At 34.8% G+C, this 13,969-nt stretch overlaps 1 long non-coding RNA gene across 3 annotated transcripts in view; it reads right to left on the reverse strand.

The window, feature by feature from the left end:
• LOC125170932 (uncharacterized) overlaps positions 1-13,444 on the reverse strand; it is a 120,292-nt gene extending 106,848 nt beyond the window's left edge. For all 3 annotated transcript variants that reach the window (XR_007154135.1, XR_007154133.1, XR_007154134.1), the window contains exons 1-3: positions 13,368-13,444; positions 11,154-11,309; positions 5,936-6,021 (exon numbers count right to left, since the gene is read on the reverse strand). This is a non-coding gene — a long non-coding RNA (uncharacterized LOC125170932). The remainder of the gene's footprint in view (positions 1-5,935; positions 6,022-11,153; positions 11,310-13,367) is intronic.
• Between the last annotated feature and the right edge of the window lie 525 nt (positions 13,445-13,969).

Consider the following 13,969-nt stretch of genomic DNA (forward strand, 5'->3'; position numbering starts at 1 on the left):
GACTGATTAATCTTCTTATCAAAGATCTTGTATTGTGCTCTTTACAGTAAATCTATTTTTATACCCTTCAAAATAGTACCAAAAATAGTTTAAAAATTACTTAAAAATAATTACTTTCATTCAGTAAAATCCAGGCAGTCTAGTATATGATTACACAATCTTAGGATCTCAGAATTTGAAAGAATAGTAAAGGTCACATATTCTAACCCCATCTCTACCCTCTTTCTAGGATAATCTCACCACGTAGTTTCTGGTCTCTCCTTGGACATCTCCAGTGACAGAGAAGTCACTCTTCCAAAGCAGCCCATTCTATCTCTGCATGATTTTGACAGTCACTAAGTTCTCTCTTATACTGAGCTGATGTCTTTCTCCATGTAACTTGTTCTCAGTGGCCGAACCTCCATCTCTTGAGGCATACAAAAGAAATCTCATCTCTCTTCCACAAAATACTTTAAATACTTGAAGATGAAAACAATCATGTCCTCAAAACTAAGAAAGAATTAAATATAGCCTTTACGTCTCTAAATCTGTATGTGAAGGAGTACTTTTTGTTTCCAAAGATTCCTCTCTTTTTAATATGATGTGACATACACTGACTTAGAATAAATGTCAATGAGAAACTTGTCTGAAATGCAGGCCATTCCTAAGGTATCAAAAATGGTAAGTGAGAGGATGAGGTGAAGCAAGTGAACTTTCTAGAGAGATAGTAATGGGCAATTTCAGCCAGAGACTACTCTATGCTATGATGGACTGGAAAAACTATGACATTGAACATAATCTCATACAAGAATTAGCTGATGTTAACCCTAAGAAACTACAATTTAGATACATTATGTATCAGTTTCTTATGGCAGTAGCTTAAAGCCCAAATATTCTATTTCTATTTTGAAGGTGTTGGTGGCATCATGCTCATATATGGGAGGAAGAAAACATCCATTATAACTTCACCTAAATTCTTTCTTTGAGCTGTCAAAAAAACAAAAACCAAACCAAACCAAAACAAACCAAAACATGTTAAAACTTATTTCATTTCAGAGTGAAATGTCTCAACCTGAAGATACAAAATCTAACAACAACCAAGTTTTAATGAGCTCTCATCTTCGAAAAGAGGCAAGCAATGTTTATTATATTTAGTTGAATTTAATATGCTATAAAGAAATAATAAGAGTAATTTTGGGGTAATATAGGAAATCCATATGTATACAAATAAAAAGATATCAATACTGACTGTGCCTTGCTTAAGTATATATAGAAGTATATAATACGTACATGTTGATGTATACTTGGCTTTATTCAGTGTTTGTCAAGTGATTTTTTTTTTTGCATTGTGATTAATTTCATTACTAGATTTTAGGTTCCTGAACCTAGTCAGAAACCGGGAAGGGAACTAGGAATCCAAACTGTTGAGCAGTCTCTATTGTAGTCTAAGCTACTCAAATTCTATGGTCAGATAAAAACCGTGAAAGAAGAATAAAAATAATGATAGCATTTTTTGCTTTTCAAATGAAACTCCTTATAATAGTGCTGCAGTTTTTGAAACATTTATTTGTTCTGTATTAATATACATTTCCAAGTCCTTAAACTTTTGAGAAAATGAATTAAAAGGGATATGCTCTCTTGATTGGTATGTGAGAAACCCCATGGAATGTGTAATACAAAAAGCTACATAGGCAAAATGTTTTATAAGCATGTTTAAAAGGGGAATCTATCAAGCCATTTCTATATGCTCCTGATTGCTGGCTTGTGTGCTGTGAAGAACAAAACTTCAACTCAAAATGCAAATCATACAGGAATCGTAAAAAGGCACAACCCAACCCTGCTATCACAGTAATTAAGATTTTCAAAGTAAAATTATTTTCTTCTTTTTTTCCTTCTCTCTCTCTCTTAAAAAAAGAAAAAGGCAATTTAATAGGCCTAACAATTTTGGGATGCTTTTAGTAAAGGATGTTGCAGGTAAAATTTATGCCACATTTAAAAAAAATCCTTTTTGGTACATATTAAGTCCCTCCCTTAATTAAGCCTTCTGGGGTTTCAATGTGTTGATCTCATTTTAGACCAAGCTCAGCACAATTAGACACACTGAGGAGATGGGAGATAAGCAGTGTATACAAAAACATTTCAGACACAAATGTTTCATCCTGCAAGGCCCCAATTTTCTCTTTCCATTTAAAAAAAAAATCTGGGCTCAAATAAAGAAAAGAAAAATTGATTATTTTCAGCTTGTCATACATCTCATTTGGAGTGGGTCAGACCTCCCCATTCACAATTACCACTAGTTAATCTTATCAAAGAAAAATTCAATTACATTTATCAAGGTTATTCCATAGACTCAAGCTATTGCTTTAAAAAAAATGGATTTCAGTGTTAAGGATGTTAGCATTGTATATTCCCTCAACTTTAAAATAAAAATAAAAAATAAATAATTAAATCCTGCTTTTACATCCGTATTATTAATACAGACTTGTAATAAAGTAATATTTGACAGCTTTGTAAAAAGGATTATTAATACATAGGTTATGGAAGTTTGGGAGGGAGGCTCATAACTGTTAATAGACTTCAATTCTCAGCCTACACTGACATTTTAAAAAATCTAGTTTCAAATTTGATAACAGATTACCAGCTAGGCTGGAAGCCAACCACCTGATTAAGGCAATTTAAATGCTTGCAAAGTGGTGAGATTAAAATCAAATAAGTGCCGATTTTTTTTCCTGCTTCACTTATCTTTCCCTGGATTCGTTCCTTAACTACCAGGTGGTGGAGGACTCTGGGTAATTTTCCTCTGCGCCAATTACCCCAGGATGGTTTTTAGGGTGAAGCAGAATAATTACTGCACTATCAATCCAAAATGGGCTGCTTAATGTGTTTAAGAGAGATTTTGAGCCTTAGCAGGGAGGCTGCCTGAAGCGTGCTCCGCTCGCGGTGCCAAAGCCCACTCGGCCTACTCGGATAGTTAACCGTTCAGTGAGAAGGCAGCACACACCCAAGGTGAAAGAAAACAAGGAAAACTCCTGGGAAGCTGTGGGAAAGTTAATGAGCTGCTTCCAACGTGTGGCAGGCTGCAGTCGCAGGTGGCTGACAAAGCTAGGCAGGTTAAGAAAATAATATTTATCATCCAGCTGCCAGGACTGTCTTTATCAAAACTCTTTCTAAAATCCATACAAGAAGAAGAAAAACGGGCTTGAAAAAAAATTTGAAGAGAAACAAAAACAAAAAGCCCAAAGCAGCTGTGATTCAAATGCTCTTTGGGTTGCTGATGGGTTAGAAACAAAGCGCGAGAGAGCAATTGAAACTGACAGCAATTTTTAAACATTTTCCTGCAAATAAAATGGAAAACAACAAACAACTAAATCTGATTATTTATTTAAAAATTAAAATTAAGCTGCAACTTTGAAATGACACTACTAAATTCTATTTTGTAGCAACCTCAAATTAAGTAACATCTTCCATCTGTTGAGCACTTTCTGAATTTCCTTAATTATCATTATTTGAATGTAAATTTTGAGTTTTAGCCAGTTTGTCCAAAGAGGCACAATGCTAATTTAAAAGAAAAATAAAGAAATCGTTATCTGTATGGGGGCTGCTGCAGTTTCTTCCATTTAGTTATTTCTTTAAATGATCTGCGTGTTCTCTGTTTTCAGTGTGGTGAGGGTTTTTCGTTTTTTAATTATTTAATCAAAGACTGATTTATGATTTAGCTTAACAGATGGTTCGTGATAATGTGAGTCAAAGCATTTTCAGAGAAATTCCACATTTGAAATTGGTGTGTGTGTGTGTGTGTGTGTGTGTGTGTGTGTGTAAATGTTTCTGTTTTTCTGGATCCACATTCCTATCTGTGTCTGTATCTGGAAGTCAGAGCTTCTGAATGCCGACCCCAATAGGGCAGTATTGCATATGAAACTGATTTATCAATGCAACCATTCCTGGTTCCTTACCTTGGTAATCAGTTTCATCTGCAGGGGGAGAAAAAGATAAATGAGGATTGAGGGAAAAGCATGCTGTCCTGTGTTCTAAGTACACATGTTAAACTACGTGTTGGAAAGAATATCATGAACTTCATATTGGTAGGAAATGAACTCCTATCCGTTCTGACAGATGCTCTGGTTTACATGGAAAAGTATTTTGTAAGGCTCACACACAATCCATTTAAGATTATCACATTAAACCATATTTACTTCAGAGGTCTGTAATAATTACATATGCACTTGAAAATCCCCAGGACTTCGGCTGCTGTGTCACAGATTTATACTCAAACATTTTCATTTGATGTGCAAAGTGAGAAGTACTCTTTAGTGGCAAGACAATTATCTGATTCTACTAATAAATGACTGCACTAGTAGTCATTTTTAATTGAACAATTATAGGATATTGCACTGTCAGTTGATTATAGAAGTCATTTCATAAATGTCAAAAATCTCTTTAAATGAATTATGAAGCTCCAAAATAACTCCGGCAATCAGCCAGCAATAACACAATAATCTGTTTACCCTGTTGTCAGCTGAACTCTTACCATTTTGTTGAGGGGGAGATGCTGGGAGGAAAAGCAGAGCATAGTATATAGGGAACCCTTTCTTAAGGATTAAGCTTAACCGGAACTCAAGCAACCACCTAGGCTTTGATTAATATAGATTATGAGTGTTCTTAAGAGCTTGTCTATGTATAAAATGTATTACAAAATTAAGTCATTCTGCAAATGCAGACATTACAAATGTATATGTGTTCCATTGAAATGTATATGTGTGGTCCATTCATGTGTGTTCCTTTGGAAAATATTCAAGATAAGTTGATCCTTGGGCAGTTTGTTAGAAATGCTGGGGCTGGCCCAATGCTTACCAGAACCCTGCCCCTCACATTCTTTAACCTTAGTTCCTTCACCCCATGACTCCTTTCTGCCAATTATACTTGAGTTGAATCTTCTGAATGCCGCTCTAATATCCATCATCTTTTATTTTAGAGGTATATCCAGAAGAAGTGTTATTCTTAATATCACGTAACAGAATGCTGCCCTGCTATTTTCAGTTTCTTGTACTTTGTTATTGGCATGGAATGTGTGTGGACGCCTCTCTGAATATAACAATGTCACATTTTCAGCTGGCAAGGATGAAGCCAGAGGAAACTAATTTTCACTTAAAAAAAAAGTGTACTGACAATACAAGTTTCTAATATTTAATGTGCAATGTTATTACTAAATACTTCTATAATACATGGTATGTATTTACTTAAAAAGTATACTCTAACTTTATAAAAATTAGTTATTTAATATATAACTTTGACTTGCCATCCTTTCACATTTATTGCTTTCTACTTAATAGCACTCTGTAATATATTTGCTGTGCCTTTATTTTTCTATGGAATGTCAACAATGTGACTTACAAGCAAAAATGTCAGTGTTTTCAGATAAAGATATCTTTATAAAGTTGTTTGTGGAATACAGTTTTCAAAAATAAGAAATAAAACCTTGATTTGTTATTCCATAAGTTTGGGATTATTTATTTCAAGCTCTTTTTAACTGAATCCATTTGCAAATTTTACCTTAGAGCCATCTGAATAATCATAATTTTACTGGCCCTCACTTAAAACATGTGGAGGACACAGAATGATGTCTCCTTTGTTCTTTTCAGGTTGGACATTCATCAGTGAATGAAAACACAGCAGACAAATTTCTTGGTTCCTAAAATATTCTCTTGGGTAGTCTTCCCTACTTTCCTTAGCAGTTCTCAAGATTATGCAATATACATTTCCAAATTCCTAATAAAGATCAAAATTATTTTCCCAAAAAGTAAATTGTAAGACACTGGGAAAACTCTAAGAACAAAGGAAGGAAAATTACTCACAAGCTTAGGTAAGTGATCTATGGAATGTGTGTATGGATACGATTGGATGACCCTTATTTCTAAAAAGACTAGACCAACTACTTATGGTCCTATAGTTCTCTTACCATGTTTATCACTGGCAGTGTAAGCAGAGAAAACTCAAAGGAGCAAAGCAAAGCCTCTGTAAATCACACATGGTGTCTTGAGAGAACTAAAAGAAAAAGAAAAAGACAAAAACATGTGTGGGTGTGTGGCACTTAGGACAGATTCAAAAATAGCTGAATGGCTTTGCTGATGGCATGGGTCATAACTTTAGATGACATGTTACTCACCTAACCTGTCCCTACATTTTCATCCAATTTTGTATAAACCACTGCCTTAGAAAAATCTTTTTAAGTTGGTTGCTTAAATAGTTCTCGCAAGATTTACACAAAATTAGATAAAACCATTACAGCTAAACTTGTATTTACTGACAGTAAAAGATGGATACTCTGTTAACTGTTGCTATACCACATTGTTTTCTCTATTTTTAAAGAATTGAAATATACTAATACAGGATTCTACTGAATTTGACAGCATTATTGTTAGATACACTATTATTTTATGTATCACTAAGGAAAAAAATGCTGTTAATCATGCCAATTGTAACACACATCTTGATATAAATCTTAGAATCTGAAAAAAAGTGTACATTTTAGCTTTTCTAAAAGAAGGTAGCATTATCATAACATACTGTTAATAATTTAAAAGGAATTTCAGTGCTTTAGAATGTGGTAAAACCACCATTATCACCAAAAAATATTATTGGAAAATAGAGTAAAAAATACACTATGTTTTATATATTGTTTATAAGTAATACTTTACCAGTAAAAAACTGGATGCTAGTGTAAGTTATGTTTCTAGTCTTAAATTACAAATCTGATTTTCTTTTATTGCTGTTGGACAACTGAACACATACACACACATATATACATACATATACATACTTACATATATACATATATACAGGTCAAACATATGTATATACACAAATCTATACACTTTGTCACGTATTTTTATAAATATTAATGCAATAAATCAGGAGTCAGATTTTAATAAATCTCTACTGATAAATAAATTTTAGAAGTAGGAACAGAAATTAATTTGCATACAAAGCAATGAGGAGGCAAAATGAAAAAAAAATGTAATACTCATCTGATATCTCCTTGACAAGATGACTTTTCTTTAGTATTTCCCTCCTTTCACTACCAATGTAGTAACCTCAAATAAATGTCAAACGTATGCTTATTTTTATCAATATTATATTTTTAGTCATGCCAATGGAAGAAAGCCTTTTAAGGCCTGGAGGGTAGTTAAAAAACCTTTTTGTTGTTGTTGTTGTTGTTGTTGTTGTTGTTTGTTGTTCTTAATGCAGTCACATAAAGTGTTGCCTTACAATTTGAGCATTAAAATATCTGTTGGGGTTTCAGGAAACACAGGCTGATGCAATCAAATAGTTACTATACAAACCTTTCCCTAATCTTTAAGGGTTGAAGAAAATGCATATATAGAAAAAGTTATTAAGAAAAAATAGCTAGGATAGATGGGATTTTAAAGCATTTGTAAGAAGCTAAAATGCAATTAATTGTGTATTATAGGCAATATTTGGAGATCCTTCTGTATTATTTAAAGCTACCAAAGAACATTTCCTTTGTAAAAGTCCATCTTTTAAAATTTTTGTCATAAAACTGAAAGAATAATCTAGAGCACTGAACTGGTTAGTTTTCAATTTTTGAATGTGTAATTGAAACTCAAGTGTATCAATCATAAGCTATCATTCCAAGGCTTTTTTAAAGGGAGCAATAATTAAAACAAAAACAAAACACAACAACACATGATATGTTCAGAGAACCAGTCCAACTGGTTTCACTTTTCCCTGACTTCCTATTTTTCTGCCCCTTTTCCCTTTCCCTTGACCACACCTAGCCTCTCTGGTATGCTTCCATACTCATTCATATTGTCTACTAGTGCCTCATGTTTCTGACTTTTTTCTTTATATGTCATGCTCTGTGTCCTAGATCCTGTGTTTTTAAAGCTTTCTCTAAATAACTAAAGTCTATCAGTAAAATAATTCAAGATAACATATTGGTGTGAATCAACATTTGATATTTACACTTACAACAGCTTAGCATTTTGACACAGGATCTGTTAGGAGTATATGCTTTATCTCAAAAAAATAAATACTTAAGTTATCTTTTCAGAAACAGGGACAATCTAGTGGTTGCATAAGTTTGTCTTCAAATTTGTTGTCTAATATTTCTCAGGTTGACAGACGACCATGGGGGAAGGGAAGGGGAAAAAAATAATTTCATACAGAGAGGGAGGCAAACCATAAGAGACAAACTGAGACCAATACAGAGAACAAAGTGAGGGTTGATGGGGAAGGGGAGAGGGAAAAATGGGTGATGGACATTGAGGAGGGCACTGGTTGGGATGAGCACGGGTGTTGCATGTAAGCAAAGAACCACAGGAATCATCTACCTCCAAAACCAAGAGCACACCGTATACACTCTGTTAGCCAACTTGACAATAAATTGTATTTTAACAATTTTTTAATAAAAATAAAAAAACTTAATAAAATATTAAACTATTAAAAAATGTTTCTCAGGCTGTAGGTGTGTTTCCTTATTCTTCACTCTAGTATTTTCAATTGTTTCCTGGACATTTTTATAGGTCATCTTGATTGTCTTGTAGGCATTTCAGGTTTAACATAGAACCAAACAAGCTCATTCTCTTGCCCACTGAAATCTTTTCTTCCTTTTGTGGAAGGTGAATTTCTTGGATGATAGGTTAATAGCACCATTCCCTGCTCTGTCAGCTTTGCTAGACCTGACTGATTTGCCCTCTACCCATCTAACTCTTCTTCAGCTCCTACCCATTTTCAGCTCAGTTGACCACAAGTCCTATAGATTCATCTCAGAATTATTTCTTGAATCTGACTCCTTCTATCTGCTCCTACTGACACTGACTTAATTTAAACAAGTAATCCCTCTTAATAGATTACTGCAATGGACTCCTAAATTTTGTCAGTAACAAGGATTTTTCCTTACTGGGTTACATGCTTACCATCTAATCTGTCACTACAAATTGTTTTTATAAATGCCAATCATGTTTCTCTTTTGTTTGAAAATTAGACTTTTTATTATTTTTATATTGAAGTTTAATTACCTACACAGGGAATTAAAAAAACAACAACAACAACTTTGATATCCGGGCTTATGTCCTTTTCAGTCTACATTTTTACACATATCCCATTTAACCCTTCTTCCAACCTTACAGAATGCTTGCCGTTTCCTGAAAATATGTTGCTCTTCCTTTAATTTTAGGCTTCTTAGGCTACTTTCTTGCCTAAAATGTATCACACTCACTGACAAATGCTTTCTCATCTTTTAAAATTTATTTCAGATGTCACTTCTTCTGCAAAGGTTTTCTTTACTCTCCAAGGCAGTTGATATCCTAATTTAGGCATTAATCTTATTGTATTTGCTGTGGGATTATGTCCCACCACAGCTAAGTTCCATTCCCCAGTACAGACACTGGGCTTTCCCACATATGAGAAGATAAGTATGTATTAATAATAAGATAAGTATTAATCAGAGCTCAGTGATCAGTGTAATGTGAGGTGAAGGAAAGTGCAGTCTAGAATGTCTTCTAGATTTCTCAATAAGAGGAAAAAGTAAAGAGGAAGAGATATAAACATCTGGATTAGGTAATTTCAGTACATCAAAGTGTATATTTCCTTCACATAATTAGATACACTAAAAATTTCATTAAGGACTAGATCACATACTGGCTGTTTGCTTGTTTGTTTACGTTTGTAAAGGGACAAACAGTATTTTCAGTTTTGAGGGCCATATGTTCTTGATTGCAACTGTTCAAATCTGCCTTTGTGGCAGGACAGCAGCTATAGGAAATGGCTTTTGTAAAATACTTACAAAAACAGTGGCAAGCCAAATGTAGCCTACAGGATATAGTTTGCTGACCCCTAGTTTATAACTGAGGTCCTCAGTGTATAAGGGAAGTGCCATCCAAGTGGATGAGATTACTCAAGGAAAGGATGTCGAGGGAGAAGACCAGTGTGTCTCTGTATCAGGAAGCATAGAATCCATGGAGAAACCAGAAAGTAAATGGTCAGAAGATGGCAGAAATGTTGGAAAACAAGAAAAAGAACTGTTAAGGAAATAAGGTAATGGAGTTTTCAAGATTAACTGTGTTAAATGTGGTAGAAAACTTTAATAAATATGACCAAAAAGAAAAACAGATCATTGACTTGACTTTGCAATGAAGCAATCTGTGACCTCAGAATAAGAAGTCTCAATGGGGAGGGGGGGGCAGATGTCGCTGTGCAGTAGGAGGTGTAAATGAAAATATAAAAGGAAATACAACGACTATTCATTACTCTTTCAAGAAGCTGGGTTTTTTTTGTTAAATGTTTAGTCATTTTTGAGAGAAAGACAGAGCACGAGCAGGGGAGGGTCAGACAGGGAGACACAGAATCTGAAGCAGGCTCCAGGTTCTGAGCTGTCAGCACAGAGCCCGACACAGGGCTCGAACCCATAAGCCATGAGATCATGACCTGAGCTAAAGTCAGACGCTTAACCAACTGAGCCACCCGGGTGCCCCAAGAAGCTTGGTTTAAGTAAAAGACTGGTTCAGAGTACGGTATTTTTGTTTGTCCTAGTTTTACATTGTCCTTTGACCACCTGTATAGATTTTGGCAGGGGATGAGGTATTTATTAATAATTATACATTGTTGCTGCTGGCAAAGTCTTTAAAATCTATAATTAACATCTGTGTTACTTCACATGCTAGCAAATTGAATGTTTTAGAATTGTAAGGGCCTAGATTAAGAATTCTTTATTAAAGCTTGTTCACTGCTCATCTTTATTTCTCCTTCCTGGTTGCCCTGAGTCTGTCAGCCTTTCTTCAAGCACACCTGATAGCTTAAAAAAAAACACACACAAAACTCTTATCCTTTGTATTCTTCCAGAACAATGTGACTCCGTCCTTCCATGACATCCTCTGCATGATCTGCTTCTGTTCTCCCCGTATTTTCTTGAGTTATGTTAATGAGGATTCATATAGGTGTTAAGTCTGAGATGCCAGTCTCTTAAACTTTGGTACTTGATAAAAGGACTACACTTATCTATGAGAGTTAGGCCATCTGCTCAGAATCAATACAAATGTGACTTTCTATGGAACAATATTCTCAACAATGTACTAGAACCTTGCAAAGAAAGGTTCAAAATGTTGAAATAATCTGGAAGAAAAGGATTATATATTTAACAGTCAAAATATACTTACAAAATAAGTATTCCTACTGTCCTATCATTCTTCTCTGTCCAAATATTAAGTGAAGTTCAGAGTTGTATGTTGAAGATAGCAGTATGGTACCAACATGTATTCTGTGCCCATCTCATGGAAAGATAATATATTTATTATCTTTGAATTATTCATTGTCTATGAATGGAAGAGACGTAATGAACATTTATTGAGTACTTTATGACAGGCCCTATTCTAAGTTCTTAATAGGTGTTAACTTATATAATCCTCATAATAGACCTAAGAGGTAAGAGCTATTATTATCTCCATTATACAGATGAGAACACTGAGGTCCAGAGAGGTATGTAAGTGGTCCCAGGTTACATGGCTAGAGGGCAGTGTTCGGAGTATTTCAATCCAAAAAGATGGCTCTAGAACCTTACTGCCTGACAACTACAATAATGAGTGTTAACATGTGAATAATGGGGATCAATATTCACTGGAATAGTAATAATTCATTTGAAAGAAAGAATCCAAAGTGACTTTTAAATTCTTTTTATAATGATATAATGTTCCCTATCAGAATAAAGGTCCAAGCTTTATTTTATTTTATTTTTTCTTTTCGATTTCCCCGCTGAGTCTCTAAGACACTATCCCTAAAAGCCTAGTCAGTATCTCTTCCTATGTTGTTAAAGTAGCAAGAGGCTTTCAAAATTTCTCAATAACACTTGAATCAGAGTTCTTGTTAGAAAGTACACATTGTAACCCTAGTGGGGATTTTCCGCCTTCTCAAATTATAGGGCAAACAGATTACATTTGAAAATTACAGAGAAAGTGTGACAAAGTAACCTCCCCACAGTCCCTGCTCCTCTAGTGTTTTCCCCATCCTACTTCAATCCTCCTTTCACATAAATTTTGTTGTTGTTTTTAATTGCATCATCTATAGTCCAGAGAGCTGAGAGGAAGTTTAAAGGCACCATGAACCAGCAGGGCTCAAGAAAAAGGGATCGAGTATCAAGATGATTCTGGTGAGATCACCATTGAAGGTGGACAAGAGGTAGAGGCTGTTACCCCAGGGCCTGAAAAGTGCATCCGCTAGTCTTCATCTTTCTGCCTTGTTTCCAAAAGCAAATAACACACTAATGACACTTAATATCTCTCTCAAGCCTTTTCTCTTTCTCATCCACAAGTACACATACATATGTCTACTATAAAATGTTCTGTTGTCGGGGCGCCTGGGTGGCTCAGTCGGTTAAGCATCCGACTTCGGCTCAGGTCATGATCTCACGGTCTGTGAGTTTGAGCCCCGCGTCAGGCTCTGTGCTGACAGATCAGAGCCTGGAGCCTGTTTCAGATTCTGGGTCTCCCTCTCTCTCTGCCCCTCCCCTGTTCACGCTCTGTCTCTCTCTGTCTCAAAAATAAATAAATGTTAAAAAAAATTTTTTAAATAAAATGTTCTGTTGAGATTTCCTCCAGGTTGCAATCTTAGTGCTACAATTGATGAATTCACTCAGAAAAAAAAAATTATAAGACCTTGGTTGAAGAGTACATCTAAGCTAAGTTATATAATGGCATTCTTGTGTAAATACCCTAAGTCATTTGGAATGCTGCCTTCCTAGGACATGTTTTCTCCCTTGTCATTCAAGAAAATATCTGTTACATTAAACTAACCCCTATATATTTTTTTTATTTTAGAAAGAAATTCAATTAACAGAAAAATAAAAATGACATATAATTAGCATTAAGCAAGAAGGTAGTCAGTGATACTGAGAATTCTTGGGGTCATATCAGTCTTTAAATGTCCATTCACTTCATTTATGTCATTGATAATAGGAAAGATAATCCCCATTACCTTAACAGTGATCTTAGCCATGTTTGTTATTTCCTAGTTTAGACATGCATCACCCGACTTTGTTCACTGAATAAATGACACTAATGTGGGTCTAAGGTGAGGTGTGAGGTATGTAGGTGAATTGCCCAGCTGGGTATGCAATCTGCTATATGTGTCCAGTCACCTCTATGGACTCTGCCTACATATTAAACATGAAGTACATGTTTAATATGAAGAAAGTAGGGAAAACTTGCTCATAGACAGATCCCAGTGATGCTGTCTCTATTTTTTCTTCATTAGTATGTAAATACTTTACTTTTGTAAGAGTCTTCATATACTACAGAAAAAAAAAACTATATTCTGGGCATCACAGCCCTTCCCCGCAAAGAGACCTAATAAATCATGCTGCATTTGTCATACATTACTTCAAACAGAGTAATTCGGGTGTGTAGACTTTATATTCCAATATAAGCTTGAATTCTGGCTGACAATTGCAGGAAACCAGTGGACAAAAACAGAATGACCTGTTTAAAGAGGTGGGAAAGAAGAATCAAAACATTGTTTGGTGAATTAAAGATCAGTAAGGAAGATAAAAGACACCAGAATGTGGTGGTCAGTCAGATGGCTGTTATAATGAGAATAATGGAAATCAATACGAAATTTATTGTGAATAAAGAGACCAAATCACATTCTCAGTATTAATGGGTGTAAAACCAAAGCAAATGAGAACACTGAGGTATTTCTTCTTTGTATTGATGTTAAAACTGAAATGCCAGAGTGAATACTTGAATTTTATAAGTGTATAAAATTTAAAACACCAATGAAACTAAATGCTTATATAAGTTCTAACTTAAAATGTGTGATATATTACAAAGCCTCAAGGAACAATACAAAGCTATGAGAATATGTGGTAAAGATATACTATCACTGCACTGGAAAGTTTTAGCGAATACTGAACATGCTGCTCCCTTTGCATCAGTCCCTTCCACCGAGTGACGCCTTCAGAGTGATCATGCTGATGTTGGTT

This window comes from Prionailurus viverrinus, chromosome B4, assembly GCF_022837055.1.
Source record: "Prionailurus viverrinus isolate Anna chromosome B4, UM_Priviv_1.0, whole genome shotgun sequence".
Classification (NCBI taxonomy): domain Eukaryota; kingdom Metazoa; phylum Chordata; class Mammalia; order Carnivora; family Felidae; genus Prionailurus; species Prionailurus viverrinus.